The following is a 24,767-nucleotide window of genomic DNA, read 5'->3' on the forward strand; positions in this document are numbered from 1 at the left end:
CATTAAATCCCATCTCATGTGGAGGTCAGGACTAACATGGTGTGTCCCAAAGTCCCCATGAGAACTCATATTGTTAGACGACTGTCTGGTAGCCAAAGTTCCCAGACAAACAAAGACAAACCTAACAGGCAGGATATTCCAAGGGTCTCTAGATTTCCCCTTGGTAGGTTAGGGAAAAACTACACCTCTCACTATACTAGGACAATGTGAAATTATAAAAGACCTTAAATATTAAGCAACATGATTCTTTGAAGATTCTGAAAGACGAAGCCTCTAGGTAAAAGATGAGGGGGCTATGGAGTTTGGAGGCTGAAGTATTCAACATCTTAGCAGGTTACTTTCAACATCTGAGGGCCATGACAATCTTGCAGGAAGGAGGAAAAGCCCACATGAGATGGGATTTCAGGTTTCTCTGAGGAAAGGTCCACATGAGATGGGATTTAATGCAAGATGGATCAGTGAAACTAAAGAGAACACAAGATCTTTAGGAGTTATGGTGTCTTTCATCACATTCAAAACTAAGAGAACTTGAGGGGAACCAAGCTTCAGAAGCACTGGAGATTAATGATTGAGATTAGCAGCATGACACTTACTAAGACCCTTTGATGACATTTTGGGAAGAATTGGATCTCCCAAACCCAGAAAATATACAGTGAATTCCTAATCCCAAGAACATGAATTTATTTGGAAATAGGGTCATCACAGATGGAATTAGGCAAGTTAAAATGACGTTATACTGGGGTAGGGTGGGTTTTAATACATTATGACTCATGTCGTTATAAGTAGGGGAGAAGAGACACAGATAGACACAGCCTTGTGATCATGGCAAGTGAGAGATGGGGGGAAGAGCCAAGAAAGCTGTACAGACCAGAATTTTTCTTACAGACTTCAGAGGGAGCATGGTCCTCTTTAGACTTTTATTTCATACTTTTAGCCTCCAGAACTGGAAGGAAATAAATTTCTGTTATTTTTATGCCATCCAGGTTGTGGTACTTATTCATGGAAGCTCTAGGAAAGTGATAAAGATAGGTAGGCATGCTGAAGTGACAGAAACAGTAAATATTCTATTTCAAATTGCTCTGAAATCTAAAGTGGGGGAGACAGGACCAAAATCTCATTCCTACACATTCCATCTCACGAACAAGCATAAGTCAGCAGATAATTGCCACAACTAATGGGAAAGAAGTAAAGTTGAAATCTACTAGCTCTCAAAGACTTCATCGAATGAAAATGCTAAGCATAGACTGAAGGCATCACATGGTTAATGAAAATACCTGGAAAGCTAATAGAAAACATTCTAGAAGAGTACAGGCAAAACCAACATCAAATAAAAATGGAAAACCAGAAAGTCTTCCCTTAGTCAAACTGGTTAGGAAATGTCACCAGTTTTCCATTGAATTGGAACTGAAAATCAGCATCAAAACAAACTGCCTACCTACTGCAGGCTGTGATATATTTATAGGTATAATACATTTTGTAAAGCATCCATTATGAAGTGCGGACTTAGCTATCCTAGCATGTCCTTTTGTCTTTGTCAGAAAATTCTGATGGAAAGATGCAGCCAAATATTGCTTAATTATTGTGAATTTATATTCTACTTAATTCTTCAAAAATACTTTCATATAGAGTGGCAAATATTTTATATAAAGAGACCTAAATGGGTAAACCCTAACAAACATTTATAGTAAATGTTCAGTCTGGAATATGAAAAAATATATATTTATATGTAGGGGGCTCTTATTTTTTGAATTTAATTTAATGAGTTTTTATCTAATTGAAGTTTGATACATTATATGTATACATACACACACATATATAGTCAGTATAGAGTTAGCATAAACCTAATTATACAGTACAACTATGTATGCTTTTCTTCATGTTTCTCCTCAGCATGATTTTTCCCAACGTTTACTCAATAAATACTCCCAGCGTACCATGCATTTTTCTGTTACATTTATTGGAATTTTACAATTATTTCTGTAATTATTTGCTCATAGCAATCTCCTTGTCTAGAGAGTATTTCAATGAATGTAAGAATTTTGCCTTTATCTGACCTTTTAAAATAATATTTCTTCTTTTTGACATTGAACCCCAGAACCTACTACAACATGCTGAATGTAGAAGCACTTGATATGCATTCAATTAAAGAATGAGCAGATATATATTATGAAGGCATACGATAAAACAATAAGCTATAAATAAATAAGAGTTAATACAATTCTTGGATTGTAAATTAATATCCAGAATGGAGATTTGAAAAAGAGAGTAAATCAAAAGTAAGCTGGCCCTAAAATTTTACCTATTTTCCACAACAGATGTGATTCTTATTTTGATGTTTCTAAATAATAAAGCAAACAAAAAATTAGAGAAAACATGGATGTTCTTAGAGACTCTTCTTCATTAGCAGATAGGTCCAAAAGAAACATCGCTATCGACATTTTCTTCCCCTCATCCATGTTTTAGGGCTTAGCTTATCCCTTTGGTACAACAACAAAAACAAGCCATTATTCACATAAAATAATAGCAGTAATAATAATTACAATAAAAATGCTTATATGGCACTCACTTTATGCTCATTCAAATAATATACATTATTTTATTTAGCCTTCCTAACAAGGCTATGAGAGTAGTACAATTATTATCCCCATTGTAATATAGATGGATCTGAAGCACACAGAGGCCAACAAGTGATGGTGGTGATATGTCTCAGTTCGTCAATTAATAGAGTGGAATCAATCATCAGTCTTAGTGAAGGAAAGAGATAATATGGTGTGATGGTTCATGTGTAAACTTGGAGAGGTGGCGGTGCCCGGTTGTCTAGTCAGGCAAGCACTGGCCTGTCTGTTGCTGTGAGGACATCTCATGGACTTAAATCATGACCACATTGGCTGCACCCACAACTGACTGCATTTGCAATCAGCTAAGGGGAGTGTTTTCTGCAATGAGTGGCACTTAATCTAATCACTGGGAGGTTTTTAAGAAGGATTCACCCATTCTGCTTCAGCCAACCAGCCTCTCCTGAGAGTTCATTGAGGACCTTCATTGGAGCTGCCAGCTCATGGCCTGCCCTATAGATCTTGGACTCTTACATACCCACAGTTGCATGAGACACTTTCATAAATTTTATATTTATAGATGTCTCTTACTGACTCCCCCTCTCTAGAGAACTCTAGCCAATACAGCTTTGTACCAGGAGTGGTGTTCCAATGTCTTCACAGCCATCATTATCAATCCATATGTCACCATCCCATTTTTCAGGGTCCCACTCCTTTCCAATCAATGCACTCACTTTCATGGCAGACACCATGCAAGGTTGAGATTTCAGTTTACATTGCAAAGTTGCGACTCTAAAAATGAGACCCTAAGTCTGATTTTTAGAGATCTCAAGTCTGTGGCTACAATAAATAAGATTTTCCTTCAGGGCATGCATAGAAATTTTTACATCTGTCATATGGCACATAAGTTTCTCATTTGAAGCCTTCAGCTCATCCTTTTCCCTTATCAATGTATCCAGCATATCTAACAACAATCAGCCAACATTTTTATACCTCCTAATTCCAAAATATTTCATAAAGGTGTCAAAAACATTATCATCCAGAGCCTTGCCTCATATAAGCATACAATTAGCAGAATTAAATGGTGATATTTTGACTCTTCTGTCAGCTTACCCCATGGATTGTCAATGCCATCCTGATTACAGGAAACACAGTCATTTCTTTGATCCATTCAATAAGCCTAAGAGATACATATTATTATAATTACCATTTTAACAAAGGGGAAATCAGATCATAAAGATAACACATATGCAAAGGCATATATTTATAGGGCTGAAATTCAAACTCAGTAGGCTGATTTGAACTTCCATTTTCATAAGCACCTCAAAAAGGATGGAAATCCAGCAAAAAGCTAGAGGATGAAAGGCAAAGAAAGAATACCTCAATGGTTTATATTCAGCCTCCTTTCTTATCTTTTTAAAATTATAGCATATCTATTCATGGCAGGCTTATAAATCTCACTTTTCTGTAGCTATTACAACAAATTTCTCCTGCACATAAAGCATCTCTTTTATTCCACTAATCTGTAATATACTTTTTTTTTAATCTTTACCTTGCTGTTACTTTTTTGTTTAACAAAAGCAAGTATGTGTAGGAGTATCACTGGACTTCTAAATGTGAAATAAGTATTTAAATTAGAAGCATATGCAGAGATTTCCATGTCAAGATCACATCACTATATACTAAGAAACTGTACGATAAATGTGACCTGTATAGGAAATAAAAGTAAGAAAACAATTTAAGGTATGGAATTCTGCCCAGAAGAGAAGAAAAATGAGGAGAAAGTGTAAATAATGCAGAATAAATACAATCTCAGCAATTGTGCTTGTACTACTTTTTCTTTTCTTTACCATGGGCAGGCACCAGGAATCAAACTCTATTATTTTTTATAGTTTACTGATTACTTTAAAAGCATCATCTCATTTATTGTAGCATTTTACAGATGAAACAAGTGCAGTTCAACTTTGATTTGCTCAAGAGAAAAGTGAAAACAATCAATAATCTCAGGCCTTCAAGTCCAGATGCCTTGGTAATTCCAATACTCTTCAATTCAACAAACATAATTTAATATGTATCCTTTCCAAAGCATTATTCAGAGGATGGGCCACAGTGGCTCAGTAGGCAGACTTTTTACCTGCCATGCTGGAGACCCAGGTTTGATTCCCAGTGCCTACCCATGCAAACAATCAAACAAAGCATTATTCACAGCACTGTGGCAAATATTATTACTACTACTACCACTAATAATAAGAAAAATATATGGAGCCTCAAGAGCTTACAATTAAATTAATAATCACATATACATTAATTAATTTAGCTCAAAGAAAATCATAACATGATTTGCAAAGAAGGTGGAAAAGAAATACGAAGAATTAAGAGAGGCATATAAAAATTTGGGTTATAAATTGGAAGTCTTCTTTAAGCATGTGGAATACAAAATGTTAGGCTTATATGGAGGTAGAGAAGTAATCTAGGTAGAAGGAACAATTTTAGCAATGACAGCAAGGTTTTGGAGGACAGGTTGCAAAGCACTAAACAAAACTAAACAAAACAGAAAACAAAAGGCTTGAGAGTATAATCAAAGTTGAGGTTGGAAAGTTAGAGAAGGAATGAAATGTGGAGGGCTTTGAAAGCTAGGCTGAGGATTTTGAACTTGACATTTTTGCTCAGAGCTATCCCTGGGTTACCTTTCTGAAACTCAATAGAGACAATACAAATAAGGGTGACTCAGAAAGGACTTGTTTTGACTTACTTATCTATGACTTAGCTTATTGTCAAAAGTTTGAAATGCGTTATAACACACCTTCTCACTGCTTAGAAATATGATGTCAGGATTTGGACAAGCATGTTCTTAATGCTGTCAATCTAAATTCTCCAGGTGAAAATTTCTTTAGAAAAGTGTTATGTTCAGTAAAAGAAATGAAGACACTCTTCATAGAGTGACAATGTATAATGGAATTCTGAAAAGATTCTTTTGCTCAGTTAAAAAGAAATTCATGTATGCAAAATTAAGTGCTGCTGTCAATTTTCAAAAAAATTTTGGTAGTGCAATTAATCATTATGCATAATTCAGAGCTTAAACATCTATTACCATGATGACAAAGTGCATTGACTCCCCTATGTCACATCCCATAATAGCCTAAAAAAGGCAGCGGTGAACATATTACAGAACAAAACCCAGAAATTTGTAGGGAAAAATCACTAAATTATTTTACCTGAGTTTATAATTCTCTGTGATCCAAGGAACCAGTCAGTGAATGGGGAAAAGCCAAAAATGGAAAACGAAATCAGAAGCTTTTTAAATATAATGTGAGCTATCTCCTCTTTGTTTAACAGGTGAACAGGGCTCTTTCCATGTGCTGGACATGGTTTCAAACCTTCATGGCTACTTAACTTCTTCAAGTACAGCAGGGCAGTCTCTCCCTCCAGTTCACTATGGTGGAGGCTTAGACAATGTAATCACAGGAGTGGCTGTTCCATCATCTTTGACATCATGTATTTGCTAGAAGTAAGTCACAGATTCTGTCTGCACTTAATGGATTTTACAAGGGCATGAATCACTGGAGGTCATTTTAGAATCCGCCTACCACAGAAAGTAAATGCTATCCCATGATGGTTTCACAACTGTTTATATTTAGAAACTGACAGGGATGAAATGCAAATTGTGTGTGGTCTATTTTTGGCAGTCTTAAAAAGCATCATCATATCTCTTTTCTTTCCTTCTATCCTACTTTTTATCTACTGGATGTCTTTTGAATCTTCAGATTTTTCATGTTGCCAATAAACTAGAGAGCAGAGAAGAAGAAAAATTATTCAAGAGGGGAAGAAATGAAAATTTCCTGATGAGCTTTCTAAGCCTTCTGTCTTGATCAAATGTATTGTATTGAGCAATCGTTGTTACTTAAACATATACTTCTATATTTATCTTGTTTTGTCATTGTATAGTCAACCTCTACCCAGTTAAGAATTAAAATCCCAAACATCAGAATTTCCACCTGACAAATAATTTTAAAGCTTGCGTCCTCTGAATAGTACTTTAAAGTAGAAAATAGAACACCAGATGGTAGAAAGTCAGTGTAATGTATGTCCAATCCCCATACTGGCAATTCTGATATTATTCTACTAGAAAGATAGCCATTTTCTCCTTTTATAGCAAAGAGCTTTCTTTGAAAATTATGCAACTCCATAAATAACTGTCACAAAACTATGCAGGAAAGAACGACAGGGAACCATTAATGTTGTTTTGGAGTTAACCCAAAGTAAGAGTCAAATTTAGATACATTTAAACATTTCTTATTAAAAATTTTCAGTCTCCTATCACTGAAAAGATGCTCAATATTGTGTTTTTCTCATTTCTCTTGTACATAATAATAGTCTGTTTATACATCACACTTCCTGAAATTCACCTTTTAAACTTATGTTACCATTCTTGTCCACAAAAAGTAACAGAAATCTATAAAAAAAAAAGAGAGGGAGGCCAAACCTACCAGCCTTTGAATAGTTTCTGTTTATCTAATGTGATTAAACCTCAGGTGGAGAAAGTAGAATCTAATTTGTCTATTATTTCAACGCAGGTGGTGAATTTAAACATGGCTCAGTGAATCAATTTTTCTTCCTCCTCTAATTTCGCCAATGTTAACATGATATCCACACTTCCAGACTAGGCACAATTGCTATTTTCTACAGAAAATAAAATAAAGCAACAATAACAACAAAAGGAAATAATACTTAGTAGGCAACTATTGTGTGTCAGGCATTTTAACATATGTTCTTGTTTAATCCTAGGGGTAGCATGTACGAAAAAAACAAAACTGGGGCTCAAATATGCTGGTGCCTGTTCTGGTTTGAAATTGTTGGATATCCCAGAAAGGCCACGTTCTTCTAATCCAATCACATGGGTGCAGGCTTTTTTTGGACCTTTAGATTAAATTGTTTTCATGGAGATGTGACCCACCGAATTGTGAGTGAGACACTCTGATGAGGTTGTTCCCATGGAGATATGACCCCATTCATTCAAGGTGGGTCTTAATCCTTTTACTGGGGTCCTCGATGAAGAGTATATAAGGCAGAAAGTATAACAAGAGCTTAGAGCTACTACGGAGAGCAGAAACCAGGACAGACAAGTGGAGATGCAGGAGGGCACCCTGGAGATGCCAGTTGTTGAGAGAGCTGATTGAAACCAGAACCCAGGAGAGAAGAAGGACCAGCAGATAGTGCCATGTGCCTTCCCATATGACAGAGGAACCCCAGATGCTAGCAGCCTTTCCTCAGAGAAGAAATCTTTCTCTTGAAGCCCTAATTTGGACATTTTCATGGCCTTAGAACTGTAAATTTGCAACCTAATAAATTCCCCTTGAAAAAGCCAACTCATTTCTGGTATCCTGCATCTTGTCAGCTTTAGTAAACCCAACAAGTGTCTTACCAAAGTTAATAAATAATGGAGCTTGAATTCAAACCTATGACTCATGCCATATTTAAAATTTAGGATTTCTAAGTATTTCTTTCCCCACATATTTGTCTCTTTAATGTTGCTTTGTATCATAGCCAACAATTTGCTTATATTCGTATTGAGCAAAGGGTAATAACTGTGACTTAGATCTATTTCAACCATATACTGCACAATGTGTTGTAGATAGCAAGCATGCAATAAATACCTGTGTTTGTGCTTACTAGTTGGTTTAATGAATCTTTGAGAACAAGTTTATTGTGAAAGATTTTAGAAATCCTTGTGTCTAATGCCAAAGGAAGGAAGTAGGCTAAGCAACTGGCAAGCAGCACAATGCTTATCCCCTTTTGGATTGTCCCTTATTTCAGAAAACTACATTTTTCAGCATCTTTTGCCAGCGGTGTTCTAATTATATGCCACCAATGAAAGGCTTTCATGAAAGAGTAGGATGCTATGAAAAGCAGAAAACATTAATTTTGCTTGGCTCTGGCAGGCAGACACGTGGGCTTTGTCAGACATCTGTCCATTCCTCTGAGTCACTTATCTTCATGCAGCAATCGGCTGTGACCACTGTTGGCCGTTCTCTGGCCTTGGGCAGTACAATTTCCTTATTCTCTAAGGGCAATCAGTAAACCTTAGAACTAGTCTTGATGATTCTGTAAGCACCTAATTCCCTGTGTCAAATAGCTTCTTCCTTGAGAAAGCTAGAGTGGTTCTTGACTAAATCCTGATTATACTGAAAGAAAAATAATTCAATGTTTTCATCTGGTTAGATCTCACTTAAAAAACAGCAACAATAACAACAGCCGTAAGTTAGTAAAAATAGGCAGAAACCTTTAATATAAAGAATGAAATATGATTCACTTTTTTATTACTCCATAGGCATTTTTCATAAAGACAGATTTCTTTCATGTTTCAATATTTCTCTGCACTGGACAGAATTATATTAACTAAACTCCACCCACAATGACTCCATTAGATGACCAAAACAACGGTATCTTCTAGATCTTCTTTGTCAACACCCCTAAACAAGCCTCTGCCTTTTCCACTCTCATGCTAAATATATCTGGATTTAACTTGTGTTATCGCTCTGAAGTCTACATGGAAAACATATCATCATTTGTTTTGAATTCTTACGTTTTTTCTCTTCTCAGTTCTTAATTACATCTTTTCTAATTCTCAGCACTAACCCAGCTATTATGATAAAGTCCACACTGAAAGAGAGAGATAAAAAGCATTAAACTATTCATTCAGTGACCTCAAGTAATAATGTCACATGTTACTATACGAACTACGAAAGTTTTCATAAAATGAGTTTCAAATAACTTGATTTGTGCTAAGGATAAAATACAAATGGAGAACATTGTTCTCCTCCAAAATACTGTAATGGGTCAGCTTTAATGTATAAGGAGTGATCTGTATTCTTCTTTTAAGTAGATAATTTTCCTGTTTTTTTTTATTTTATATGCAAAGACTCATAATTGTTCTAAAAGAAAATGTCCAGATTTCAAGCATTACTTTCCAAAAATGCCATATGGCTTCTCAATTATCTGTCTATATGTCTATCTATTTTTATTTAAAGGGACTGGTTTTAGTAACTTACTATTAACAGAGGTTACCATGACTCCTTTGGAAAACTCCGCCCAATTTTTCTAATAAATTTTGTTTACAGATTTATGAAAATCTAATTCTGTAGATCACTTTCTCTCTTTAGTTTATTTTACTTTTGATTTAGTATTGCAAAGCTTTGTTCTCTTACTTTTCTATCACCTTCTTGGGGGAAAAAGGTGGTTCTTTTCACAGGGTGGTTCTTTTCACAATCCAGATAAGCTCTTTGGCAGTTAATGAAAGTAATTTAAGAGGAAGCAGATGAGAGAAATGAATTGTTTTGTGGACAAAGAAAGGTAGAAATACTGGCATCAGAGATGGCCATCTAAAATTACTTGAACTTCATTAATACTGTTACAAGGAAATGCAATTTTAAAATGATGAAACTTAAATCTTATTTTCCATTCTAAACACAGAAACACAATTTTTAAAAGTTACAATCCTCCTGAATTCCCTTTCTATGCCAAAATGCATGCTTATTAGAGTTCATTTAGTCTCATTACCTAACATTAAAAATAAAAGCCATCTTAGGTGTAAGAAAATTAATGAATAAGTATGATTTAAAATAGTTTACACATATCACTTGTTTGTCATCTTTGTGAGATTATTTAAAACAGTAACAGGAAAACGTTTTTAAATGCCTGAAAATGTACACTAACACGAGGTCTACATTTTTAAGTCAGCAGCTTTATCAAGAATGTGACATGAACCAAAATTTCTTTCATTCTTCTGCATTTCTATCATATCTACACTGATAATACTTTAATATGTATCAAGGATTTTGACACTTACAGGAAATATGCACTACAATGAATTTCAGAATTACAAATTAAATTATTAGGAAATAGACATTCATATAAAGAATATAATCACTCATTTCTACTCAAAAGAGAGAAAAATATGATGACTATTCTACAAAAGTTCACACTGAAGTTAAGTAGCAGTATAGGAAATGTGGTCCTTTGCTTCCTGGACCAGTTTTAGGCTATTTTCTCTCTTGTACCTGAATATGGCAGACATTAGTAATTAGATAGATAATTAAAATAACACTTAATTAAGAGAATTTAAATAAAATGGACTTTAATTATGAAAATTAGTCCATATTAATTATGAAAATTAATGTTATAAATATTAATTGATATTTTTCAATTGATTTCAATTGATATTCATTGAATTCATTAATTCAAAAACTACTCTTTAAAACTAATTTTACTTGTAAATGCACACATATATACATAGATGCTTTTCAGCACTACTTTATGTTGCTTTAAAGTAATAAATGTTCACGTGGGAGCCATGGACTGGACTTTTTACCAGACAGACAACACTGCAAATCCTAGCTCCTATGTTTTCCTAAATTTATTTAAGTGCATGATCTTAGAAAAATCATTTAGTTTTCTCTGCAACAGTACCTCACCGTGCAAAACGGGGACAATAAAACACACCTGGAGGTTAGACGATAAAATTAATGAGAGGTCTCCCAACAGAATTTGACGTACATATTTTCAACAAATTGAAACGTAAAAACATTTCCAGAGCACCTTTTGTACAGTGGGGTCTGTGCTTACTTTAATATTTGGAAGGTCATTTTTGCAGGTTTTTAACATTTTACAGTTTTTGGTATGCATTAATATATAATCATTCTTGTTCTTTGTTAGCTCGCAATCAAAGTGACTATCTACATCTATATAATCAAATATTTTGAGTTAAAAAACAGAAAATTCACTGATTTGGAAAGTAGCAAGTTCCTTAACACAAAGTCATTCATACATATAGTGAAAAATGATCTTTCTGACCCACTAAAATAAGGAATATTTGGACATATTCCCCAAATCTGGAAACACGATAGAATTATTCAGTATTTAAAAATACAAGTTATCAAGATAACTTGATCCAACTTAAATCTAATAAACCCTAATATCTCAAGAACAATTTATTTAAGAATGTGAATTTTAAAAAGTGCGCTAGGTGATTTTGATGAAAATGATCTCTAAAAAGCAATTGAAACCATTGAATTAGATTCTCTTTTCATTCATTCATTTAAAATTGGTTTTTAAATTTTAATTAACCTGTGGAGAATATGGCAAATTTCAGGACTTTGCTTAGTTATAGAATCCTCTGTTATCAATATTAACAAAAAAATATGCAGTTTCTCCATTCCAGCCTTACTCCTTCTGTTCTTCCCCAACCTTTTTTTTTTTAATTATTAAACCTTTATTTTGAGTTAATTATGGGTTTGCATATAGTCTTGAGAAATAATACAGTAGTAATTCATGTGCCCTTTATGTAGTTTCACCCAATGATAGCAGCTTGCAAAACAACGTCTACCCTATTTTAACATTTATTTAATAAAAACCCTCTTGACTGGGTAAGGAATTAAAATTTCAATAATGGGGGGGGATTCTTTATTTGAGTTCAAGATGCAACTATGTTTCCATTCATTTGCACAACAAAAAGTACGAAGAACCAACATTGTGACAGGAACTATTCTCAACTCCTTTACAGTCTAGAATCATTACTCTACAAATTCAGCCCTAAACTCCCCCAAACCTAAATCTCCTAAAATCCTCTGTTTAGGCATTCGATCCACTCAAAATCCTTCTGATACTAAAATCCTATTTGCAATGACAAGGAAATTAAAGGGACACGTGTAAACTGCTCACGGGTTAGACAGACGTCAGTGCGAACGCTGCGCAGCCTGGGCGCTGCCTGCAGCTCTACACAGCAGACTGCAACGCGCCATCAGCCCTCTCAACCGTGACTCAGTACTGCATCTCCCTCGCCCAATGCACCTCTGAAAAGCCTTTCTATACACATTTACAGTTAAGACTATTCACAATAAAGACTCAAAAGCGTGCTAAAGACTCAAAAGTGTGCTAAACACAAAGAGATGCTAAATGGAGTGGAAAGTATTGGCAAAAACATGGTACAGCTTCCAATAGGAGAAAAATGCAAGTGTAGGGATCCAGGCAATACGGCAGAAGTCCCTCTGGACTTCTAGTAAGTAGCTTCCCATTCAGCCTTCCAACTTGCTTAGTCAAAAATACACACAGATTTACTGTTTTTAAAAAAGGCTTCCTTTGGGGGGGCTTTCATTTTGGCTGCTGTATTTGTCTGAAGATTCCAGCTGTTTTTCAATCCACAGCATGTAACCTGTGAAATAGGAAAATCAATGCTCAAGCTGAATTACTTTGAAATCAGGTGCCTGAATAAGATATCAAGATAGAGGCTCTGTTCTTCCCCAACCTTTTTTTTTTTAATTATTAAACTTTTATTTTGAGTTAATTATGGGTTTGCATATAGTCTTAAGAAATAATACAGTAGTAATTCATGTACCCTTTATGTAGTTTCACCCAGATAGCAGTTTGCAAAACAATACCTACCCTATTTTAACATTTAATAAAAACAATCTTATTGATGGAAAATGTTTTTCAACTGATATGACAATTTAGCGCTGCAGGAGAGGAACCGCATTTCATTCATCTTTGTTTTCCCACTGAGTAACACATTGGCAGGCCCACAGTAATTAGTCATTGTGAATGCTGGACTTTACCACTTGGAGGATAGCATTGCAGAGAAGTAAGGATCCAGGTGGAATTCTGAATTCTTTTTCTACTTTTCCACTACTAGGAAAAAAAAATAAACGTAAAACCTTCATCAGTCATTTTCTTTCCTTTCTTCCCTTTTACTTTTTTGCTTGTTAACAACTCTAGGAGAAGTAATTAAAATAAATTAAAATGATGATGCATGAATCTTTGAGAGGTGAATACTTAAGCCTTGGTATATTAGTCAATGACATTGAAATGATCGGCTAACAATGAGTACTTTCATTTTTAAAAGGTGTTGATGAGCAAGAACTTATAAAAAGCTGTTCGAATGTGTCATACAAGGAAATGGTTAGGTTTTGCTAATCTCTCAGTTCACTCATATTTTGAGCCATGGAACAGTGGCCTTGTCACTGTGCCCTACTAGATGTTCTTCACGGTTACCTATACAACGTTTTGCCAAGAGAATCGTTTCTTTGTGTTTGGGAACTTGCGTTGCCTTTTAGCTTGCTGGAAGCTTGCTCTTGGCTAATAAAATTAGAAACACCAAATTTCAATTTTTTTTGCCTACTATGAAATAAATACAGCACAGTCAGCATATCTTGTCTTTGCAGCATATCCTAAACCAGTATAGCAGCAATATCATTTATCATATATATTTATCTATCTATCTATGACCTTATTTTTCTAGAAGGTAATTTGTTTACTTAAAAAATGTTTTTGAAGTGTAATAACAAAACAAAATAACAAACAGAAGCAGTAGCTTTTCATAAATATACCAGCTGTTGTGGTATAATTTATGGCAGAAGTTGTGCCTTCCTTTCAATTTTCATTCCTTCTGTCCTAGCTTGTGCTCTGTCTATATTACTCCTGATCAATATATCAGTCTTTCAATTTACTTCATTTGAACTGGAATGATCCTGCCTTTAATGCGCTCACAGTGCAAAGTTTGCAACGTCTGGTTAGTAGTAGTAGAGAATTGAAGACATACTTAGGAGGTAAAGTCCAAAAAAAAATGTGTTGATTGACTGGGTGGTGTTTGGGCCAGATAAGTAAAGGGAAAGTGTAAAGAATGTCCCAAGTTTATGTTTAAAATTATATTAACTATATTTATATTGCTAAACCCAATATTAATGCAAAAGATTTCAATTTGCTAGAGAGCTTGATGTTAACATTGAAGACACTCTCATATGAACATTAGTTTCATGGTGAAACGGGATATATATTTGTATCCAAAAAGAAAATAAAAGATATGTGAAGTGAAATGTTTATTGTAGACACAATTGTGTAAAATTAGGAACTGAAATACTAATATTAGAGAATAGCTAAATATATTATGATACATGTCCTAGGTGAAATATTAAATGGGTAGCTAATTAGGAAAAGTTGAAATATAAAATTATGCCATTCACTTGAGAAGGTAAAAATTTCACTTGTGAAGGAAAAAAATAGGTAAAACATGACTTTACATATACTGAGATGTGGGTATTTTTCTTTCAATTATAATAAATATTTAAATTATTTGTGCTGTATCAAGATAAAATATATGAATAATTGAAAACAATAAAAATCCTTCTATTATATGCTGTTTAAATGTCAGTTTTTCCAGGGTAATGTCAAATGAATTAGGCTATTCTTGTTAACCGATGCGCCTGGCAATCCTAAACTGCTCCCAACATTTTGTGAGATAGTGAATTGGCTGAGAACATCATCTCTGGATCCAGATTACTTAAGTTAGATTCATCTCTGCCAGTTACCAGTTTTGTAACCTTGAACAAGTTTCTTAATCTTTCTACGCCTCGGGTTTTTCTATTATAAAACCAGTATAATCGCAGTGCCTTATCTCCCAAGTGGTTCCTAGAATTAAATGTTGATACACTTGAAGTACATAGAACAATGCTGGACTCTACTAAGCACTGGAGAGCTTTTAGGTACAATTAGTGAAAGAATGAAAATTCTTAAAAGCACCTCTTTACCCCAATTTTTCCTCATAAGTCCCTTTTCATGTTCCCTGAAATTTCCCTAGTACTATTTCTTTTTTCTTCTTTTATGGTACTGACTTTTTAAAAAATTAAGATGATCCTCAGCATACTTTCTGTTTCCCAGTCTTGAGGGAATGCTGAAGGAGCACAGGCACCTGTGATAGGGAGGGCATGTGTTTAACCTGGAGGTCCATAGGTGAAGCACCAGAATGAAGGAATTGGATTCTATGGGCACTAGACAAAGGTCAGAGCACAGGCCATTAAATGGAATTGCTGGACAGACAGACAGGGAAGGCTGGAGAACCGAAAAAAAAAAAAAAAAAGGGTATACACACTGAAGTGGCAAATTTTATTTTATTTTTTTAAATAATGTTTCCTTGAGAGCAATCCTTGGATTTTACTTGCAAACTGAAAATACTGTTAAGTTCCTTAGAGTTTGGCTAGGTCCTGCAAAGGTATAGCTAAAATTAAAATGACCTATAGCTACACTTTCATTTTAAAATTGCCACAGAATCTCCCATTAATTTAGCCTTCTTTTGTGTGTTCCTAAATGTTGGAATGGTTGAGCCCCTACTGCATTCAGAAACATAAATAATTTCTACTCGTCAGGAACCAAAACCTCTAAACACACATCTGAATTTACATCAGTCAACATTCATTGCAAGACAATAAACTCAATCTTCTGAGAAATATACAGATGTATATATAATACACAGTTTCTTCTTGAACTGCAGGTAAAACAATGTGGTTTGCTTGAAGCCATAAGAATTTTAGATTAATGATAAATAACTGCCACTTGCCATACTGAAATTTTCAGGCATCTTTAAATAGAAAGAACTTTGACATGAGTTCAGAGATGCTTTAATAATCTATTCTATAATTATGTATTTTTTTGTATGCTGTACGTGGGGATCACATTTCATTTTTTTTCCATGTGAATTATCCCATTATTGCAGCACCATCTGTTGAATTTTTGTTTTGTTTTGTTTTGTTTTCTTTCTTTGTTTTCTTTTTTGTGTGTTTGTTTTTTGGTGGAACTGCATGGATCAGGGATTGAACCCAGGTTTCCCGCGTGGCAGGTGGGAATTCTACCACTGAACTACTCTTGCACCTTTCCTCCATAATTGTGTCTTGATACCAACTCTAAGTCAGATCTTGTAATCGGTAATGCTGCCGTAAAGGATAGAATCCCTAATAGCCCCTTGCCTAAAAGATTAGCAGTGTAGTGAGGAAGGTGAACAAATAAACAGATGAGGGGAGTTGAAGTCAGATTAGAGATCTCTCCTTCAAGGATAATCTGCACACAGCCCTCTCCTGGGCTCTGGGAAGAAAGCTTATAAGAGAATGAAGAACACCAGCTCAGGAGTGGGATGTTCAGCAGATTATCCTCGGAAGGAGGGACCGCTAATCTGAGTCCAGAGGATCAAGAGGATAAGTAATGGAAAGATTCCATGAGATAAGAAGCATAGAGGAAGAAATGGTTTGAGACTGGGAGAATGTGATGGATACATATTGAGTGTAGGGTGTCCTGAGACATCAAAGGAGAAAGCTTCATCAGCCTAAGGTCCTGGCAAGGGCAAATCTAGGTGTCATGGTGACAGTGGTACAACTGAGATGGTTCCTTCAGAAAGTGAATGCAAAACTGCAAGTAAAAAATGAGACGCAAAAGGGGAAAAAACCTATTAGAATTCTTAAATAATTGAAATCACAATAAATCAAAATGTTGAATATCTGCAAATGTCACAAGCATCACACAATCTTTATACAAATAATATGTGACCATAAAACCTGGGCCACAGAGGTTTCAAGCAGTGAGTGGAGAAGATACTTTCAGAGGTCAACAATTAGGGTCCAGATGCCCAATGATGTCACAAAGGACAGACTGAGGTTGAGACAAGGAGAGAGACAGAGGAAGTGTTAGCCAATTAATGCCCTCTCCTGCAGACCCATGTCCACCAACAAGGAATGAGTGGTTAACTCTAGGCTTTTTCCATTTCTGACATAATAGTTTCCTCCTCATGTTATAGGAGGAAAATCCTGGAAGATGTTGAAAGGGGCTATGCAAGAAACCATCCATAAGGTTTAAGTATCATTACCCTCATAGTGAATATGCCACTGGGATCTGAATCTTAGAATCTAATGCATTCGTTCCCTGTACCTGCACATAAAAACTGAAACAATGCTTTATCTTGGAAGAGTTGACAATCTCATTTTGGAGAATACAACATGTCTACTTGCACACATAATACCAAAATGTGACCTTTTGTTTCCCCCGGCAGGAAGTCATAAGAGTTAAATAAATGTCACAGACAATCAATGCTGCAGAGAGGAAGGAGGTACTATTTTATCTCAGGTCAATAAGAGAAAATTTCATGGGAGAGGCGAAGCTCTAATAAAACCTTGAAACACAAATAGAATTGATTTAAATATAGACGGGGGAAAGCATTCCAAATGTGAGAAAAATGTCAACAAAGAAAGCGAAGATAGAAATCCAGAGTACCAGTTATCATTATTCTGAAGAGTCCTGAAAAATTCACAGAACCATATGTAAGATGAAATAAAAATGGCTATGTGAATTTTGTCAATATTTGTGGGGAAACAGTCTTCTAAGCAACAGTCATATCTGAATAGTCTGTTAAACTCTCATCTTTGGGCAAAGAGATACTGTAATTCACAGAAGCAGAAGTAAGAAATATAAAGTCAAGCATCCCTGCAATATATTCCTCTGAACTTTTGATTCTGTTTACTGTGGAAAGTTATGCCTCTTTTGTGACGGTTGGTATTTGTAGCATTGATCTTCTGAGATAATCATTTGGCACAGGCAGGCAATGAAAAATAATATCTACATTTTAAGCTCTTCACTGAAAGTAGTCTGAATAAAATTGATTTGCACATTTAGAGCAATTGTACCATACTGATTTGTAGTTAGCTATTCAAATATACATTTTGACTATTTTCTCTAAAAACATGTTTCAACCAAAGCCAAATATATATATATATAAAGTTTTGGGAAGTAAACAAACAAACAAAAAATACCACTATAAATCTCAATCTCAAATAATCAATATTCCAAAATTCTAGTATTAGAATCTAATCATCTACACTATCACCAGAAAAACTCATTTTCTTTCACCATCCAAAAAATTTAAGCTTCTAAACTCTTAAGTTGATAACATGATTCAACTCAAAGGGAACTAGTATTATTTGTGCCCTTTTCAGTGTCTGAAAACTTTTTCCTAAGGTCTAAATTTTCAAATGGACTCGTTCTCAGTCCATTTTAGCCCAACTATATGAATAAAACTGTAATTACTCTTTCTCTCTTTTCCCACACCTACCTTATTCAGTTAGCTTAACCTCAGAGATATAAAGTCTAAATATGCTTCCAAAATACCCCATTAAAATTGACTGCTCAATTACAAATGTAAATAACAGCAATTAATATTATATTTTAATTGTACTAATGGTTGCTTTCTACCTTATATTCTATAAAAGCATCTTTTCCCCACTTAGCAACTAAAAAACTACTAAATAAAGAAGCAACAAATATATGGAAGATCCGAACAAGACAAGCAGCCAACAGTATATAATTGAAATATAGAGAACACTCTACACAACAGTAGTAAAATATTTTTTCAAGTACCTTGAAACATTCAACAATATTCATAGACCTAACGGTGTCCTCTGAACCTAATGGTGTCATAATAGTATTCAATAATAGAAAGATTTTAAAAAATCTGAAATGTGGAAATTAAACAACACAACATTAAGTAGTCTATTGGTCAAAGAAGTAATCTAAAAGAGAATTAAATAATACATAGAACTAAATGAAAACCTGAACACAGTATATGAAAATATGTGAGAAGCTAAAATAGTGATGAAAGGGAGATTTTAAGTAATGAATATTTCAGTTAGAAACAAGGAAAGATTGCTAAATGATAACCAAAACCGTTATCACAAGAAACTAGAAAAAGAAGATAAAGCTAAAGCAAGCAGAAGGAAGGAAATAATAAAGATTTTTAAAAGAAGAAATCAATGAAATTGAAAATAGAAAAACTGTTGGAAATCAATGAGAAAAAAGGAGGCTTATCAATATGATTGATAAAACTAGTAAGATTGACAAAAAAAAAGAATGCACAAATCATTCATCTCAGGAATGAAAGAGGCAGTATCACTACCGATTTTTCAGCCACTAAAAATATAATAAAGGAACATACAGACAATTATACTCTCATAAATTTGACCACTTAGAAAATATAGATCAATTACAGTTATTCATTCCCACAGCGTGGGGGTTACCGGCAAAAAAAAAAAAAGCCTCTTACACCAACTTGTCAAAGCAGTAAGTATTTAAAATACGAATGAATAAATGGGCAGCACTGCTCAAACAGCAGCACAACAGGAGCGGCTCACAGTAATGCTGAGCAGGCATTCTCTGCACAGAAATAATACACTTTCCCACCATCCCCACGTGGGATATGCTCCAGAACAGCATTCCCTGATACTGCAACCTGCAACTGAAGTCCATCTTCTCAAAAATGGCCGAGCCATTCAAAATAAGACCATTTAAATGTACCCAAACTGATTTTGTTATTTAAAAAAAAGCAAAGATGAGAAAATAAAATAGTTGGCTATGGAGGTGGAGGCAGGAGTAGCCAAAAGCCATTAGGTTGCCTTTCTGATCCTTTTCGAATAAGATACATGTTTTCAATTGCTTCAGACATTTCTGCTCTGAATTTAGCACCTATTACTACAACTTTTCCAGAAAACAAAAATAAGTAGAACAATTCTGGGCTTGTCCATTGGGTAGATTAAACAAGGGATTAACTCTAGCTCTTTGCTACTAAACTGCTGGGAGGCTAAGCACCAGGCCTTTTAATCTTATAGGAAATTTCACATCACAGCTCCTCACCACATTCTCAATTTTGAAATCCAAGAACATACCTAGAAAAGCCAATTTCTGTACAGCTGGCGATTTTCTTGCCACTTTTAGCTCCTATTCACACCACTTTTTTAGAACTGAATATCAGTGCAGTAACCACTTATTCTCATCACAGCAGCAAATCTCTTGGGATTGTATACAGTATTTCGGGCATAAAGTGCAGTGCTTTTCTCAGTCAAGTTTACAGCTGAGGTTCACTGCGTATACAACGTTTTGAAGTCGTGCGACAATTCCAGAGCTCTCAGGTGCTGGGATGGTGGGCGTCATGGCGGAAGGAAATGGGAGCGGTGTCTGGCAAAGGCGCAGTTGTAAGATCTGTGAAAGAAAGAGCTGCAGGAATAGGCCAGGGACCCACCATGTCTCTGGTTGAGATGTAGATAGCCAAATTGCTCTGTCCACGGCAGCCACTGCTGCTTGTCCTTACCGCTGCTGCTGCTACTCTTCCAAATTAGACTAACTCGTGGTTTTCTGAACAGGCTGTGGCGTCAGTCCTGTGCCGTAAGGCATCACTGGACTAAAGATTGGAATTCCAGGAGTCATGGCACCCGAGAAGAGGCCACGCCCTGAGTGTAAGGCTGTTGCTTTGACCCTCAGTGTTGGCTTTCTTCTTGGTAAACCGAAATCCTTGGATTGGAACTTGCCCTCAGCATTCAGTCTTTTCCCTGGAGCATCACAGGGACACTCTGCTTAGCAATTTATTTCAATCTTTGGGTCGGCTTCAGGCACACCAAGAATATGTGACACTGCTGGAGTCACTGCGTTGACTGCCGCTGGCCTGCACACACCATGTACAGCCACTCCTCTGAGTGGCGCCCTCCTCTGAGACCCTTCTTTGTTCTCTGTCTTGCAACTGATGTGAATTTACAACTATCTCAAAATTTTTCATTAAAAATCATTTCTTGAATAGAAAACTGTCATCTTATAATCATAGCTATAAAAGTTTTACATGCATTATCTTGTTGAAGTCTTACAAAAAGAAATGAGCTATTTTTATAGAATTACAATATACGTAGCTTATAGGTAAGCTTGGTACAAAAAATAAATAAATAAAACCCATGTTCAAACCAGTTATTCCCACTCCAAAACTTATGATTTAAGCACTATGCTATTCATTCTCATACTGGAATATAAGAAAGGATGCTTGCTGGAAGCACAGTAAATATAGCATGAAAATTCTAGATGGCTAAAGACTCTTATTCTGGGAACTCAGTTCTTCAAAGGAAAACAAGAAAAATACCTAAAAAGCTTAAGCACAAGCACCATGCATTTCTCTAAGGAAATTAGGATTTATCTAGCCTTTTTTTTTTTTTTTTAACTGAATGCTTATCTACTACATGCAAATCTCCTGGCTTTACAGAGTCTTGGATTCTGTGATTACTGGAGGAAAGAGGCGCCATGAGTAGGCTGCAAACAGGCAGGATCTCTCTAAAATATTAGGCAAAATTTAGAGGATTTGGAGTACATGTACTTTTATGAGTAGATAGTTCTTAGTTTTCAACACATTTTTCAAGAGTCAATAAAAACTACCACTACCACATGGCAAAATTGCCACTCTCCTGAAGAAAATGATTCAAGGAAGACTGCTTCTGGCCTAGGTGACTTAAGTCTGCCCAATGTAAAGGAAAGGAGTCTTCTGACTACATGTGCCCCAAAGCTGACCCAAAGAATGAAACAAATTGCTAAGCAGAGCGTCCCTGTGATGCTCCAGGGAAAAGACTGAATGCTGAGGGCAAGTTCCAATCTAAGGTTTTTGGTTTACCAAGAAGAAAGCAAACACTGAGGATCAAAACAACAACCTTACGCTCAGGGCGTGGCCTCTTCTCGGGTACCATGACTCCTGGAATTCCAATCTTTAGTCCAGTGATGCCTTATGGTACAGGATTGATGCCACAGCCTGTTCAGAAAACCACGAGTTAGTCTAATTTGGAAGAGTAGCAGCAGCAGCGGTAAGGACAAGCAGCGGTGGCAGCTGCAGATGGAGCAGTTTGGCTATCTACATCTCAGCCAGCGACATGGTGGGTCTCTGGCCTATTAATATCATTTTTGAAAGATGTTAGCTTTACTGAGGTATAACTGACAGATAATAGAATTGTGCAGCTTGCTATGTTTTGATGTATGTAAGCACAATTTCGAGGAACCATCACTCTAAAGAACCCATCCACATAGGCAATGAACATATCTAATCATGCTTCCAGATCTCCTTGTGTCCTTTTGCAATTCTGTCCTTTCTCTAAGATTTTGGAAAATGTACTAAATCTTTTTAGGTCTAAATTATCTCATGTATATTAGCTAGGATTCTCTAGAGAAACAGAATCAGCAGGAGAATCCCTAGATATGAAATTTATAAAAGCATCTCACATAATCGTGGGAATGTAAGAGTCCAAGGTCTTCAGGGCAGGCTGTGAGGCTGGTGACTCCAACGAAGGGGCTAGATGAACTCCACAAGAGAGGCTCACAGGCTGAAGTAGGAAGAGTGATTGAGCTTCTGAATCCTCCTTAAAAGCATTCCCATGATTAGCCATCACTCATTGCAGAAGACACTCCCCATAGCTGATTACAAACACAATCAGCTGTGGATGCAATCAACGTAATTATGATTTGAGCACATGAAAGGTCCTCATAGCAACAGATAGGTCAGCACTTGCCTGACCAGATGACCAGGCCCCACCTGGCCAAGCTGACACATAAACCTGACCATGGCATCATGTGTAAAATATATAATGATAGCAAGAAAAACAAGGCTACAAAATAACTACCATTTATTTCAAAAGTTCAAATATAGAACGAAATAGATCTAGGATTTAATACCAGGTAGATTGGACTCAGATGCTGTACTTTGAAACACTCTTATATATAAAGCATAGTTAATGCTTTGTAATATGAGAAAATGAAAAAGAAGCATATTAATAATGGTTAAAAATCTATTATAATGGATTTAATTTTCAGGAACGAAAACAAATCTCAGGTCTTATGAGTCTGGAGGTCTATAGAGATAAATCAAAGTGCAAGAAGCCAGAAAGTGTCAGGATCCACTTGGCACCTCATATTCCTCTTGTGTAAAATTGTGTTAAAAGCACCTATCTTGGGGGCCTGGTACTAGGATTAAATAACTTAATTTTAAATTAGTGTTTCCCATAATAAGTACCCAGCACTTTCCATCGTCATAATCATCATGTTCACCTTCAATCATCAGTTTTTTATTAATATCAAAATATAACCTAACACATTTTGAGAGGCGATATAGTTTTCTGAAAGAAATACAGAATATCTGAGTTGAGCTTGTGTTCTCGTCCCCTTCCTTTAGGAGTAATTCTCAAGTACTTTCAATGAAGTCTCCCAAATGGCAGAGAAGAGTATAAACCGGTATTCATGGGATTTGGAGAACAGAGCCCAGAGTAGCCTGCTGCAATTAGGCTGAGGGCTGATTCATTTAAAATATAATTTTGCTTTTTTTAATCATGCTGATCTGGCATATTACTTATTATACAAAATAAGTATGCATAATAGTCATTTCATATCAATACATTTTATTTTAGTAATTATACTTCTTTCACTATAAACATAACATTATAATGACAATTTTTTTAACTTTTTTATTAATTAAAAAAATTAACAAACAAAACATTTAGAAAGTATTCCGTTCTACATATATAATCATCATTAAGATGATATTCTTAATATCATCACATAGTTGCATATTCATCATTTCTTAGTACATTTGCATCGATTTAGAAAAAGAAATAAAAAGACAACAGAAGAAGAAATAAAATAATAGAGAAAAAAACTATATGTACCATACCCCTTACCCCTCGCTTTCATTTACCACTATTTCAAACTGAATTTATTTTAACATTTGTTCTCCCTATTATTTATTTTTATTCCATATGTTCTACTCTTCTGTTGATATAGTTGCTAAAAGGAGCATCAGATATATGGTTTTCACATTCACAGAGTCTCATTGTGAAAGCTATATCATTGTTCAATCATCATCAAGAAACATGGCTACTGGAACACAGCACTACATTTTCAGGAAATTCCCTCCAGCCTCTTTGCTACATCTTGAACAACAAGGTGATATCTACTTAATGCATAAGAATAACCTCCAGGATAACCTCTCAACTCTGTTTGGAATCTCTCAGCCATTGTCACTTTGTCTTATTTTACTCTTCCCCCTTTTGGTAGAGAAGGTTCTCTCAGTCTCTTGATGTTAATTCTCAGCTCATTCTAGGGTTTTTCTCAGTCCTTTGATGCTGAGTCTCAGCTCATTCCAAGATCTTTGTTCCACGTTGCCAGGAAGGTCCACACCCCTGGGAGTCATGTCCCACGCAGAGAGGGGGAGGATGGTGAGACTGCTCATCATATTGGCTGGAGAGAGAGGCCACATCTGAGCAACAAAAGAGGCTCTCTTGGGGGTGACTATTAGGCCTAAATTTTAAGTATAATGACTTAATTTTGAGTGAAATTGCTGCCATGGTACCATGGGACTTTGAGCATATCCTAGTGCATTTTCTTATTTATTTATTTTTTGGCATGGGCAGGCTCCAGCAATTGAACCTAGGTCTCCGGCATGGCGGACTAGAATTCTGCCACTGAACCACCATTGTACCCCCCTATCCTTGTGCATTGTCATGTAACTTTGGGTTTAAAGTTTATCTGTGGAATAATCAGAAAATCAGAGAGTTGTACACTAGA

At 35.6% G+C, this 24,767-nt stretch overlaps 1 long non-coding RNA gene and 1 pseudogene across 1 annotated transcript in view; both read right to left on the reverse strand.

The window, feature by feature from the left end:
- LOC143643698 (uncharacterized) overlaps positions 1-22,610 on the reverse strand; it is a 59,751-nt gene extending 37,141 nt beyond the window's left edge. Inside the window, exon 1 of the long non-coding RNA XR_013156330.1 lies at positions 22,434-22,610. This is a non-coding gene — a long non-coding RNA (uncharacterized LOC143643698). The remainder of the gene's footprint in view (positions 1-22,433) is intronic.
- LOC143643947 (TATA-box-binding protein pseudogene) lies at positions 19,765-21,907 on the reverse strand (annotated as a pseudogene).
- Positions 22,611-24,767: the final 2,157 nt, after the last annotated feature.

This window comes from Tamandua tetradactyla, chromosome 8 (genome assembly GCF_023851605.1).
Source record: "Tamandua tetradactyla isolate mTamTet1 chromosome 8, mTamTet1.pri, whole genome shotgun sequence".
Classification (NCBI taxonomy): Eukaryota; Metazoa; Chordata; class Mammalia; order Pilosa; family Myrmecophagidae; genus Tamandua; species Tamandua tetradactyla.